This window comes from Chiloscyllium plagiosum, chromosome 7 (genome assembly GCF_004010195.1).
Source record: "Chiloscyllium plagiosum isolate BGI_BamShark_2017 chromosome 7, ASM401019v2, whole genome shotgun sequence".
In the NCBI taxonomy this organism is placed as follows: domain Eukaryota; kingdom Metazoa; phylum Chordata; class Chondrichthyes; order Orectolobiformes; family Hemiscylliidae; genus Chiloscyllium; species Chiloscyllium plagiosum.
This window is the reverse complement of record NC_057716.1, coordinates 15,314,896-15,327,910: the sequence shown is the minus strand read 5'-3', so window position 1 is coordinate 15,327,910 and position 13,015 is coordinate 15,314,896. Positions and strand designations below refer to the sequence as shown.

The window sequence follows — 13,015 nt, the reverse complement described above, 5'->3', positions numbered from 1 at the left end:
CCCTAGCTCTACATTCATCTCTTGAACATCTGGATAACAAGCAAACCTATGTCAAGCTCCTACCCAGTGACTACAGCTCCACTGTTGACACTATAAGTCCAACCAAACTAATCTCCAAACTCTTGAGACTTAGACTCTGCACTCTGCAACTGGATCCTCCACTTCCTGACCCACTGACCACAATCAACGAGAATAGGCAACAATCACTCCTCCACAACTCCGGCATCCTGCAATGCTGTGTACTCAGCACCTTACTATACAGCAATTACATTCAGGTCTGTGTGGGCAAACCTTGTTCTAACTCCATTTGCAAGTTCACTGACAATACCATCATTATAGGCTAAATCTCAAATAATGATGAGTCAGAATAGAGGAAAGAGAGAGTGCTTGGTGGTGTACTGTAAAGATAACAATCCCTCCCTCAATGTCAGCAAAACGAAAGAGCTGGTCATGGACATCAGGAAGCAAAGTGGAGGGCCCACCCTATCTACATCAATGGAGTTGAAATGGAGATGGTCGAGAGCGTCAAGTTCCTAGGTGGGGCAATCAGCCCTGGTCCACCCATATTGATGTAATTTCAGAAGGCTAAGGAAATTTGGAATGTCCATAAAGATCCTTACCAATTTTTAGACATGTACCATAGAAAGCTTTCTATCTAGATGCATCACAGCTTGGTATAGCAACTACTCCTCCCAGGAACATAAGGAACTACAGAGAGTTGTGAACACAGCCCAGTCCATCACGCAGTCCAAACCTCCATGCATTGAGTCCATCTACACTTCTTGCTGCCTGGGAAAGGCAGTCAATATAATAAACGACCCCTCCCACCCTGGTTAGGATCTCCTTCAACCTCTACCATTGGGCAGAAGACACAAAAGCTTAAACGCAGATGCCAATAGATTCATGAACAGCTTCTTCCCCACTGTTATCAGATTTCTGACAGTACCTCTCAAATTTCAAGCATAATGTTGATTTCACTCTTCTTGCACCTTCTCTGCAGCCATAACATTGTATCCCTTGCTCTGTTCTATTACCCTTAGACACTTTTTGTGCGGTAGGATCTGCCTGTACAGCACACAAAACAAACCTGTTCATTGCACCTAGGTACATGTGACAATAATAAATAGTAAATAAAAGAACCATGCAAACTTTCCAGATAAATAATTAAGCATGGACAGAAGCTACTAACAATATTAATGCAAGCACTTTTTCGTCCTTTCAGGGATTGTGGGCATTGCTGGCTATTCCATGGTATAAGAGACAGTGTATAAATATGACCACTGTGCTATTAGGAAGGGAGTTCTAGAATTTTGACCCAATGACAGTAAAGAAGCAGTGATATAGCTCCAAATCAGGTTGACATGTGGCTTGGAGAGGCACTTAGAGTCATAGAGTCAGAGAGATGTACAGCATGGAAACAGACTCTTCGGTCCAACCCGTCCATGCCGACCAGATATCCCAACCCAATCTAGTCCCACCTGCCAGCACCTGGCCCATTTCCCTACAAACCCTTCCTGTTCATATACCCATCTAGATGCCTTTTAAATGTTGCAATTGTACCAGCCTCCACCACTTCCACAGGCAGATCATTCCATATACGTGCCATCCTCTCAGTGAAAACATTGCCCCTTAGGTCTCTTTTATATCTTTCACCTCTCACCCTAAACCTATGCCCTCTAGTTCTGGACTCCATGACCCCAGGGAAAATACTTTGTCTACTTACCCTATCCATGCCCCTCATGATTTTATAAATCTCTGTGAGGTTACCCCAGAGCCTCCGATGCTCCAGGGAAAACAGCCACAGCCAATTCAGCCTCTCCCTATAGCTGAAATCCTCCAATCCTGGCAATATCCTTGTAAATCTTTTCTGAACCCTTTCAAGTTTTACAAAATCTTTCCGATTGGAAGGAGTCCAGAATTGCACGCAATATTCCAACAGTGGCCTAACCAATGTCCTATACAGCTGCACCATGACCTCCCAATTCCTGTATTCAATACTCTGACCAATAAAGGAAAGCATACCAAATGCCGCCTTCACTATCCTATCCAACTGCGACTCCACTTTCAAGGAGCTATGAACCTGTATTCCAAGGTCTCTTTGTTCAGCAACACTCCCTAGGACCTTACCATTAAGTGTGTAAGTCCTGCTAAGATTTACGTCCCCAGAATGCAGCACCTCACATTTGTCTAAATTAAATTCCATCTGTCACTTCTCAGCCCATTGGCCCATCTGGTCCAGATCCTGTTGTAATCTGGAGTAATCTTCTTCGCCTCCTACACCTCCAATTTTGGTGTCATCAGCAAACTTAATAACTATATCTCTGATGTGCACATCCAAATAATTTATATAAATGATGAAAAATAGTGGATCCAGCACTGATCCTTGTGGCACTCCACTGGTCACAGGCCTCCAGTCTGAAAAACAACCCTCCACCACCACCCTCTGTCTTCTACCTTTGAGCCAGTTCTGTAGCCAAATGGTGAGTTCCATGAGATCTAACCTTGCTCACCAGACTCCCATGGGAAACCTTGTCGTACGTCTTACTGAAGTCCATATAGATCACATCTACTGTATAGATCATCAATCTTCTTTGTTACTTCTTCAAAAACCTTAATCAAGTTTGTGAGACATGATTTCCCACGCACAAAGGCATGCTGACTATCCCTAATCAGTGCTTACCTTTCCAAATACATGTACATCCTGTCCCTCAGGATTCCCTCCAACAACTTGCCCACCACCAATGTCAGGCTGACCAGTCTATAGTTCCCTGGCTTGTCCTTACACCTTTCTTAAGCGATGGAACCACGTTTGCCAACCTCCAGTCTTCCAGCATCTCACCTGTGACTATTGATGATACAAATATCTCAGCAAGAGGCCCAGCAATCACTGCCCTAGCTTCCCACAGAGTTCTAGGGTACACCTGATCAGGTCCTGAGGATTTATCCACTTTCATGCGTTTCAAGATAACCAGCACTTCCTCCTCTGTAATATGGACATTTTGCAAGATGTCACCATCTATTTCCCTGCATTCTATATCTTCCACATCCTTTTCCACAGTAAATACTGATGCAAAATACTCGTTTAGTATCTGCCCCATCTCCTGCAGCTCCACATAAAGGCCGCCTTGCTGATCTTTGAGGGGCACTATTCTCTCCTTAGTTACCCTTTTGTCCTTAACGCATTTGTAAAATCTCTTTGGATTCTCCTGAACTCTATTTGCCAAAGCTATCTCATGTCCCTTTTTGCCCTCCTGATTTGTCTCTTAAGTATACTCCTACTGCCTTTATACTCTTCTAAGGATTCACGCGATCTATCCTGTTTATACCTGACATATGCTTCCTTCTTTATCTTAACCAAACCCTCAATTTCTTCAGTCATCTAGCATTCCCTATACCTACCAGCCTTCCCTTTCACCCTGACAGGAATATACTTTCTCTGGACTCTGGTTATCTCATTTCTGAAGGCTTCCCATTTTCCAGCCATCCCTTTACCTGCAGACGTCTGTGCCTGATCAGCTTTTGAAAGTTCTTGCCTAATACCATCAAAATTGGCCTTCCTCCAATTTAGAACTTCAACTTTTAGATCTGGTCTATCTTTTTCCATCACTATTTTAAAACTAATAGAATTATGGTCGCTGGCCCCAAAGTGCTCGCCCACTGACACCTCAGTCACCTGCCCTGCCTTATTTCCCAAGAGTAGGTCAGGTTTTGCACTTTCTCTAGTAGGTACATCCACATACTGAATCAGAAACTTTTCTTGACACACTGAACAAATTCCTCACATCTAAGCCCTTAACACTATGGCAGTCCCAGTCTATGATTGGAAAGTTAAAATCCCCTACCATAATCACCCTAATATTCTTACAGATAACAGATCTCCTTACAAATTTTTTTCTCAATTTCCCTCTGACTATTAGGAGGTCTATAATACAATCCCAGTAAGGTGATCATCCCTTTCTTATTTGTCACTTCCACCCAAATAACGTCCATGGATGTATTTCCGGGAATATTCTCCCTCAGCACAGCTGTAATGCTATCCCTTATCAAAAGCACTACATACCCCTTCCTCTCTTGCCTCCCTTTCTATCCTTCCTGTAGCATTTGTATCCTGGAACATTAAGCTGCCAGTCCTGCCCATCCCTGAGCCATGTTTCTGTAATTGCTAAGATATCCCAGTCCCATGTTCCTAACCATGCCCTGAGTTCATCTGCCTTCCCTGTTAGGCCTCTTGCATTGAAATAAATGCAGTTTAATCGATCAGTCATACTTTGTTCTCTGCTTTGTCCCTGCCTGCACTGACTGTTTGAATCACCTTTGTTCTCAACTGTACCAGTCTCAGATTGAAATCTTTCCTCACTATCTCCCTGGGTCCCAACCCCTTCCTACTACCTTACTACTTTACATCCTCCCAAGCAGCTGTAGCAAATTTCCCTGCCAGTATATTATTTCCCTTCCAATTTAGGTACAATCTGTCCTTCTTGTACAGGTCACTCCTGCCCCAAAACAGCTTCCAATGAACATAAATGTGAATCCTTCTACCATACACCAGCTCCTCAGCCATGCATTCATCTACTCTCTCCTACTCTTCCTGCCCTCTCACCAGCTTGTAGCATCAGGAGTAATCCAGATGTTACTACTCTCGAGGACCTCTTTTTTTAATTCCCACCTAACTCTCTGTAATCTCCCTTCAGAATCTCATCCTTTTCCCTTCCTATGTCATTGGTTCCAATGTTGACAATGACCTCCTGCTGGCCACTCTCCCCCTTGAGAACATTCTGCACCCTCTCTGAGGCATCCTTGATCCTGGCACCAGGGAAGCAACGCACTATTCTAATTTTTCCCTGTTGGCCACACATCTGTCTACACCTCGGACTAGAGAGTCCTCTAACACAATCGATCGCTTGGAACCCGAATTACCCCTCATTGCATTAGAGCCAGTCTCAATACCAGAAACTTGGCAGTTCCTGCTACATTCCCCTGAGAATCCATCACCCCCTACATTTTTTCAAAACAGCATACTTGTTTGAAATAGAGATAGCCACAGCAGACTCCTACACTACCTGCCGACCTCTCTTACCTTTCCTGGAGTTAACCCATCTATGTGACTGTATCTGAGACTTTCCCTTATTCCTATAACTGCCATCCATCACATCTCCTTGCTCTTGTAACTTCCTCATTGCCTCTAACTGCCTCTCCAACTGATCCATTTGATCTGATAGGATTCACAACCAACTGCATTTATTGCGGATATAATCCTCAGTAACCCGTAAACTCTCCCTAAACTCCCACATCCGACAAGCAGAGCATATCACTGTGCTAAGGACCACATTTGCTTCTTTCAATCTACAGACCCAGAAAATAGCACTGTCTTATTCCTTTACAAAACACTGCCCCAGGTTAAATTAATACTAATGGTTTATATTTTAAGTTTAATCAAGAGACATATCTCAACAAAACATATAATCAAGAAAGAACCCACTCTACTCACTACTGTAGACTTATTTTAAGGCCACGCTTAAAATCCACTTCTCTGCTTCTGTGCTGTGACCTCTCCCAGACAGGTTCCTCCAAGATCACTTGTGAACTTCACTCTTGTTTATTTTTCCCAGATGTACTTGCAGGTACTGGTTCATCTGTGGCTGGTTTCCAAAAATGTTGAGACAGAATACATAAAAGAAGTGGAGTGCTTGTTGATGTGGTGTAAAGATAACAGTCTTTACCATGAAATTGTGATCTATAGCCTGGTCCGGTCTCTGCCTATAATTTGAGATTTGGTTTGTCCTGATCCTCTTAAAGTTAAATTAATTGGCTGTCCATATCTGCTTTACAATCAGGGTCTGAGTATAGTAAAGTAAATCCAAAAATTCATTCACACTCCAGTTTATCTGGAATGTTGTCAACCACCACCACCCTCCCCCCCAACCCAAATGGCCTCCACCTTAGACTCTTCTCGAAGAATGTGAGGTGACCTTGTTGAAACATATAACGTCCCTGGAGAATTTGAAAGAAGAAATGCTGGGAGGTTGTTTCCCCTTGTGGAAGAGTCCACAATGAGCGAGCATAATCTCAGAGTAAAAGGTTGCCTATTTAAAACAGAACTAAGCAAATTGATCTTCTTTGAGGGTACTAAATCTGTGGAATTATTTCCCACAAAGCGCTGGTGAGGCTGGATCATTAAGACTACTTGAGGCTGAGACAGACAGATTTTTAATCATTAAGGCATTCAAGGGTTACAGGGTAAAGAAAGGAAAGTGGAGTTGAGGGCTATCTCATTAGTCATGATCTCATTGAATGGTTTGAGCAGATTTGATGGGCTGAATGGAAGATGTTGTCAAAATAGTCTTTGTAAGTTACTGCATTGCATGTTGTATTTGGTCCACAGTACTTTCAATGGTGGAGGGAGTGAATGTTGAAGATGGTGGATGGGTTTCAATCAGGCGGGTGTTGCTGGAGCTGCACCCATCGAGGCAAACAGATAATATTCAATCACACTTCTGATTTGTGCCTGTAGATAGTGGGAAGTCAATTAGGATCAGGAGGTGAGTCACTCGCCTCAGAATTCCTTGCCTCTGACTGGTCTCTTAGCCACAGGTTTTATTTGGTTGGTACAGTTTGCATCTCGGTCAATGACAATCCCGTGATTGGTGGTTGATTCTACAATGGTGATGCCACTGAATGTCAAAGAGAGAAAGTTAGATTCTCTCTTTCTCTGGCACTTGTAAGGCATAAATTTTACTAGTCATTTATGAGCTCAGAATCAACTGTTGTTTGGAACTTGCTGCATTTAGATACTTGTGCCTTCAGTATCTGAGGTGTTGCAAATGGTGTTAGACATTGTGCAATAATTAGTGAATGTCCTCACTGTAACCTTATGATGGAGGGAAAGTCATTGATGAAGCAGTTGAAGGTGGTTGGACCTAGGACACTACCCTGAGGAAATCCTGCAGAGAAATCCTCGGACATGGATGATTGATCTTCAACAGTCACAGTCATCTTCCTTTGTCTGCAACCAGCAGGGAGATTTTCCCTTATTCCCACCGACTCTAGTTTTGCTAGAGCATTTTGATGCCACTTTCGATCAAATGTGACATCAATGTCGAGGGCAGTCATTCGAACCTTTTCTCTGGAGTTCAGATCTTCTGTCCAGCCTTATATCAAGCCTCTAATGAGGTCAGGAGCTGAGCGGCCCTAGGAAATTGCAAATTGAACATCTGTGAGTAAATTATCGCTAAGTAAGTGTTGCTTGGTAGCAACATTGACAATAAGTTACATCACCATGCTGGCCATCAAGTGTAAACTGGTGGGACAGTAATTAGCTGAGATGGATTTGTTATGTTTTATGTGGACAGGAGATATCTGGGTAATTTTTGGTATTGTCAATCACATGCCAGTATTGTAGCTATTCTGGAAAAGCTAGGTCTGAAGCCCAAGGCTTCAGTACTATTAGTGGAGTAGTGTCAGATCCAGAGCCTCCTGTCATTTCTTGATATCATGTGGAGTGAATCAAATTGACTGGAGGTAGGTATGTTTCGTGCTGGAGACCCTAAGAGTAGGCTGGGATGGATAATCTACTTCATATTTCTGGCTGAAGGTGCTTTCAAATGCTTCAGCCTTATCTTGTGCCCTGATGTGGATGGGTCCCTATCATTGAGGATGGGGATATTTGCAGAGCCTTCTATCCCTATGAGTTGTTTAGTTTCTCCATTTATGACTGGTTGTGATGGGACTGCAGAACTTAGGTCAGAACTGTTGGTTACGGTGCCCCTTAACTCTTTCTATCTGCTTCTACAGATTGGCACGCACATATTCCCATGTCGTTGCTTCACTGGATTAACGCGCCTCATTTTTTGGTTGTGTCTGGTGCTGCTTCTGGTATGCCCTCCTGCATTATTCATTGAAGTCAGGCAGATCTGCCAGTCTGATGAAAATTGTAGAGTGGAGGATATTCTGGCTGTAAGGTTACAGTTTGTAGATCATCTCCAACAAACGATTTGTACTAGATATGACTCCAATCAAGGAGAGCTTCCCAGTGGCTCCTATTGACTACAATTGCTGAATCTTCTCAATACTAAAATTTGTCAAATTATGTTGTGACAGACACTTAAAGTTATTTGTGTAAATTAGAAAGAATTCTGTTTCCAATGCCAATCTCTTGAAAATTCACGTCAGTACCATCAATCCCTGAAATCATTGCTTCTAACTATCCTGCCAATCGACAATTCCATCCTCAGCATTTCAAATATACACACTCACACACTTGCACCCTTTATGTTTATGTACCGCCTGTCAAGTGCTTAATGAATTCTTTGCCATATACCTGGCATGTAATTTCTCGTTCAGTTAAGATATTAATTGAGAAAAATCTCCATTTGAAATCTGGGCCAAAATGCTGTGTGCATCTAAACTGCCATCCAATAAGTGAAATGAGAAACAACACTTGGAGCAATGTCGGAAAATGTTTTCTTTACAATTTTAATATGATCCACAGAATGCAAGACAACAACATACAATGAAGAACAGAACATTTACAAACTATAGAATATCCCAGTAACAATGAAATGTACAAGTAGGAACCTCAGGTCCCCTTACTTTAATATATGATCGAGTAAAATACAATAACTGATCTTCGTTAATCAGAATGAGGTCTGGAGTTGACACCAAGTGCGGCTTTTCAGAAGTTTTATTCCTGGTTAGTGCCGGGCTCTTGAATCATGGAGTTCCTGAAATGAACAGAATGAAGATAATGGTCATTTATAGATGGACTGAGTTCAATGTTTCATCATTGTTGATGATCATGACCGAGAGCAAATGGTCTGAGACAATTTTCCAGTTTATACTCACATTTGAAGATACATCGAATGATGTGTCTGTTGACTTGCCGTGCTCCTGTATATAAAAAAAAGTTTTAAAATATTCAGATTTATCTGTTTGCTACAGGGAATCGATGATGTTGAGTAATGGAATTACCTTCAACCAAGAATTTCACTGGATCACTTGAGTTATTATTTATTAAACAATAAATATGAGAATGTAATCTTTACATTTCTATTCTTTAGCTGTGCCTAATTGAATAAAACTAAGCTGCCTCAGAATCTGAATAAAAACTGAAAGAACTGTGGATGCTGTAAATCAGGAACAAAACAGAAATAGCTGGGAAGGCTCAGCTCAGCCTCAGGTCTGAGGAAGGGTCACTCAACCCAAAACGTTAACTCTGATTCCTCCCCACAAATGCTGCCAGACCTGAGCTTCTATAGCAATTTCTGTTTTTGTTTCTGCCTCAGAATCTGTTGAGGTGCAGTTGAATGCAGGTTTCAACAGTTTAATTTTGTCAGGTCACTTTCATAAATGCCACAATATACTCACGTCGGGAGAGTCTTCGAGTGATGTTTCTGTTGAATGCTTTTTCACCTAGAATGAAAAGTTTAATCATATGTATGTGGGATTGTGGAAACAGTCTCAATTTTTTGAATCATCTTCAAACAAAAGCTTTTAGATTATAACTTTAACTTTTGGAGTTGAGAATCGGTGGCTCAATGATGGAGTGGGGAGACCCATACCATACACCTCCTGTTCTGCAGTGCAGCAACGATCAATCCGGTATGCCTGCGATATTGGTGATGGAAATGTGTTGCTGGAAAAGCGCAGCAGGTCAGGCAGCATCCAGGGAACAGGAGAATCGACGTTTCGGGCATAAGCCCTTCTTCAGGATTCTCCTGTTTCCTGGATGCTGCCTGACCTGCTGCGCTTTTCCAGCAACACATTTCCAGCTCTGATCTCCAGCATCTGCAGACCTCACTTTCTCCTCTGCGATATTGGTGAATAAGCTAATGAAGCATTAGAATCTCCACTGATGGGATCTTTTGTGATGAATCTACAGGTTGCTTCCAGAACAGATCATTAAATATTGTCTATTGTAGTGAGACACTGTTCTCCCAATGCCATTGTTTGTGTCTGCCCAGTCCTGTGGATATTCAGCTGATACCATCCTTAAGGAAGAAAAACATCTTTCTCTGTATTTGGGACAGCATCAAACTCCCAACCCAAACCCAAAGGATCTCAGAGTAAAACAAATTGAAGTCTCACATTCCATTCCAACTATTGCATATTATATTTTCCGCAATCTTTTGAAAATTCTAATCAACAACAAAAAAAGATAATATTCCTAGTTTATACTCACTTTTGATGACTTCTCAATTGATTTCTCTTTTGATTTGGTTTCGACCTGTATTTAAATATTAATATTTACATGTTTAGAGTACTGTAGACCAATGAAACATGTTGCAAATTATCTGAAGTAATAGAACTCCCATTATCCTAACATGTATAATTGTGAAGTTACCTCAATACTGTTTTCATTTGATTCTGATGAGTCACTGTTGCTGTCCACTGTCTTCAACCCTCGACACTCAACATCAACGTCAACAACCTCATCGGCAAAATATTCAACATGGCTTGTGCACAAACCTCTCTCCTGTCAAAGCAGAATTGATTAAAATTACATTTTGATGGAATATGTACTTTTCTATGATAGAACTCTGTACACATGAGTATTTGAGTGTGAGAATGTAACTCAGAACTTACTGCAGTCTTTTTGGGATAGAAGTGACAGCTGGGATCATCAAATTCCAGTCCAGAATTCTTGGAGCAGACGGTTTCTTTCACAGAGAATGCTATATCCATGCTGTAAGACAATTTCCCTGTGCGATGAATCTAATGAGAAGAAATTAGTTCATTAATATCTGACTGTATCTGATATTCTTACTCTGAGCTAATTCACCCATCATACTAAGTATAATATAACAAGCTGCCTCATGATCCATGTCCCTCTCCACTCAGTAATATTCGCGTCTAGTTTAGAGAGTGAAACAGACTGAGACCAGGACACACTTACATCCTTCACCCTTCTCCTGGTTATCCCACACAGATTGCTGGTCTCGGTGATTTGGTTCAGTTTTATAACAGATGCTCTCAGAGCATCCTTAGGGCTCGGTATTCCTGTCGATAGAGAAAAGGATAAGTTGTACAAAAGATTCCAGAATACTTCAGCGAATTATTTTTCCACCTCGATGATATCTGAGGGAGTGAACCTCATTGGCAATAACTCGTTGCTTGATGAGGAGCCGCTCTCTCTCTGGGACCTACCTGAGCAGTGGAGAATCTGTACTGCAGCAATGGTGAGGAGGAAGGCTTTCATTCTGCCTCTTGTGTGATCAGCTGGCTGCTTTCTCAGAGTAAAGGAGCTGCTTCTCTTTCTTGCTCTGCCCTTTCCTTGCTGCGTTCAGTCTTTATATTCTCGCGCCTCCACCACAATCAAACACTGACTCATATTTACTCAGTTTGATCCTGGGCAGGGGAAGCTGCTGCCAAGTGGCTGTAATATGGGCAGAGCTTCCTCCCAGTATCGTCACCGTGTTTAGATTTGCTGAGATCAGAAATTATTCCTCAGAATGTGAAATAATCAACTGACAGAGGAGAGGAGATTATCTTCTATAATTTGCACAAACTATGTCAGTTCTCTAATGTTTACAAGGCTAACCTTGCTGTAAACACATGAAAATGGTCTATCTCTGGCTCACTTTATTGGCTCAGATTTTATTGGAAAAATAATGGCACACCATTACTGATGAATAAATTACATTGTTAGTTCAAGTGATGAGGATACATATTTTGTGAATCTCTGGAACTTATTGGTTATCATCTATTCTTTTTCCCACTCTCAATCTTCAGAGTTTTGTAAAAACATAATTTTCTGGAATTGATTGTCATTTGGCCATTAAATGCACCACGGAGATTTTAGACCCATTGTTAATAATGCAAATTTTATTTAATAATGTGAGAATTGTAACTGCAATACCAATTCCTGTCTCTCGGAAATTAAGCATATTAAAAGGCGAAGTATTATTCCTGCAGGTTGTCAATTGGTTTTAGAGATTTTCAAAATGTCAAGTTTAAAGTATAATTTTTCTTCATAAATCAGCACGGTGGCTCGGTGGTTAGCACTGCTGCTTTACAACATCAGGGACCCAAGTTCAATCCCACCTTCAGGCGACTGTGTCGAGTTTGCACATTCCCCCGTGTCGACGTGGGTTTCCTTCGGGTGGTCTGGTTTCCTCCTACAGTCTAAAGATGTACAGGTTAGGTGGATTGGCTATGCTAAATTGCCCATAGTGTTCAGGGATGTGCAGGCTAGGTGGGTTAGCCATGGGGAATGCAGGGTTACAGGGATAGGGTAATGTGGTGAGTCTGGGTGGGATGCTCATTGAGGGTGGTTGATGTAGCCTTGATGGGCTGAAAGGCTTGCTTCTACACTGTAGGGATTCTATTCTTGATCCTATGTCTCGTTTCCCATATCAAGTAATCCTTTTCTTCCTATTCATCTGTTTTCTTTCTCTGCTGACATAATCTGTCTCACAATCAATATGTCAGTGTATGCTTAAGAGACATGTTCATGATATCATCATTGCACATAGCATGTGATCTGAAAGTATGAAGATCTTATCCTCCATCTTAGGTCATATTACTTGGACTTTGCGGGAAGCATGGTCCTCTGTTGTAACATAATAGTTCAATATTAGTCCAAATGCACTGCATGAGAAATATAGTATTCCTATATAATGGGCTACTGTAATAAATATCTGTTGGAAGTTTCAATATCAGGATATCCATGGCAAGTTTCTTATGAAGTGGAGTTGTCACAAGCAGTGGAATATCAAGTAAAACCATCCTGCTTGAGGCAAGTTCTGACCAGGGTAACAGCAATGTCTGTCTACAAAAGGCTTCAACATATTGATGGTAGATATTTGAAAAGCTAATTGAACACCAGAAAGACAACTGAGAATTTGGTCAAAAGGAAAGATTTTGTACTATCTGTTTTTGTGATTACAGACAACTGCACTGATTTGTGGATACAGCATTAACTATCAACAAGAGAGAGCTAATTTGTTTTGATCAAAATGTAAGCCCTTTCCAGACAAAATAATTTCTAAGGTTGCTTCAATAAAAAGTAAAAGATCAG

At 41.5% G+C, this 13,015-nt stretch overlaps 1 long non-coding RNA gene across 1 annotated transcript; it reads right to left on the bottom strand.

The window, feature by feature from the left end:
• Nucleotides 1-8,307: 8,307 nt before the first annotated feature.
• On the bottom strand, nt 8,308-10,421 carry LOC122551990. The gene is made up of 5 exons (XR_006312245.1): nt 10,340-10,421; nt 10,178-10,222; nt 9,364-9,408; nt 8,842-8,886; nt 8,308-8,720 (listed from the first exon to the last, which is right to left on the bottom strand). It is a non-coding gene; the product is annotated as an uncharacterized LOC122551990 (long non-coding RNA).
• Nucleotides 10,422-13,015: the final 2,594 nt, after the last annotated feature.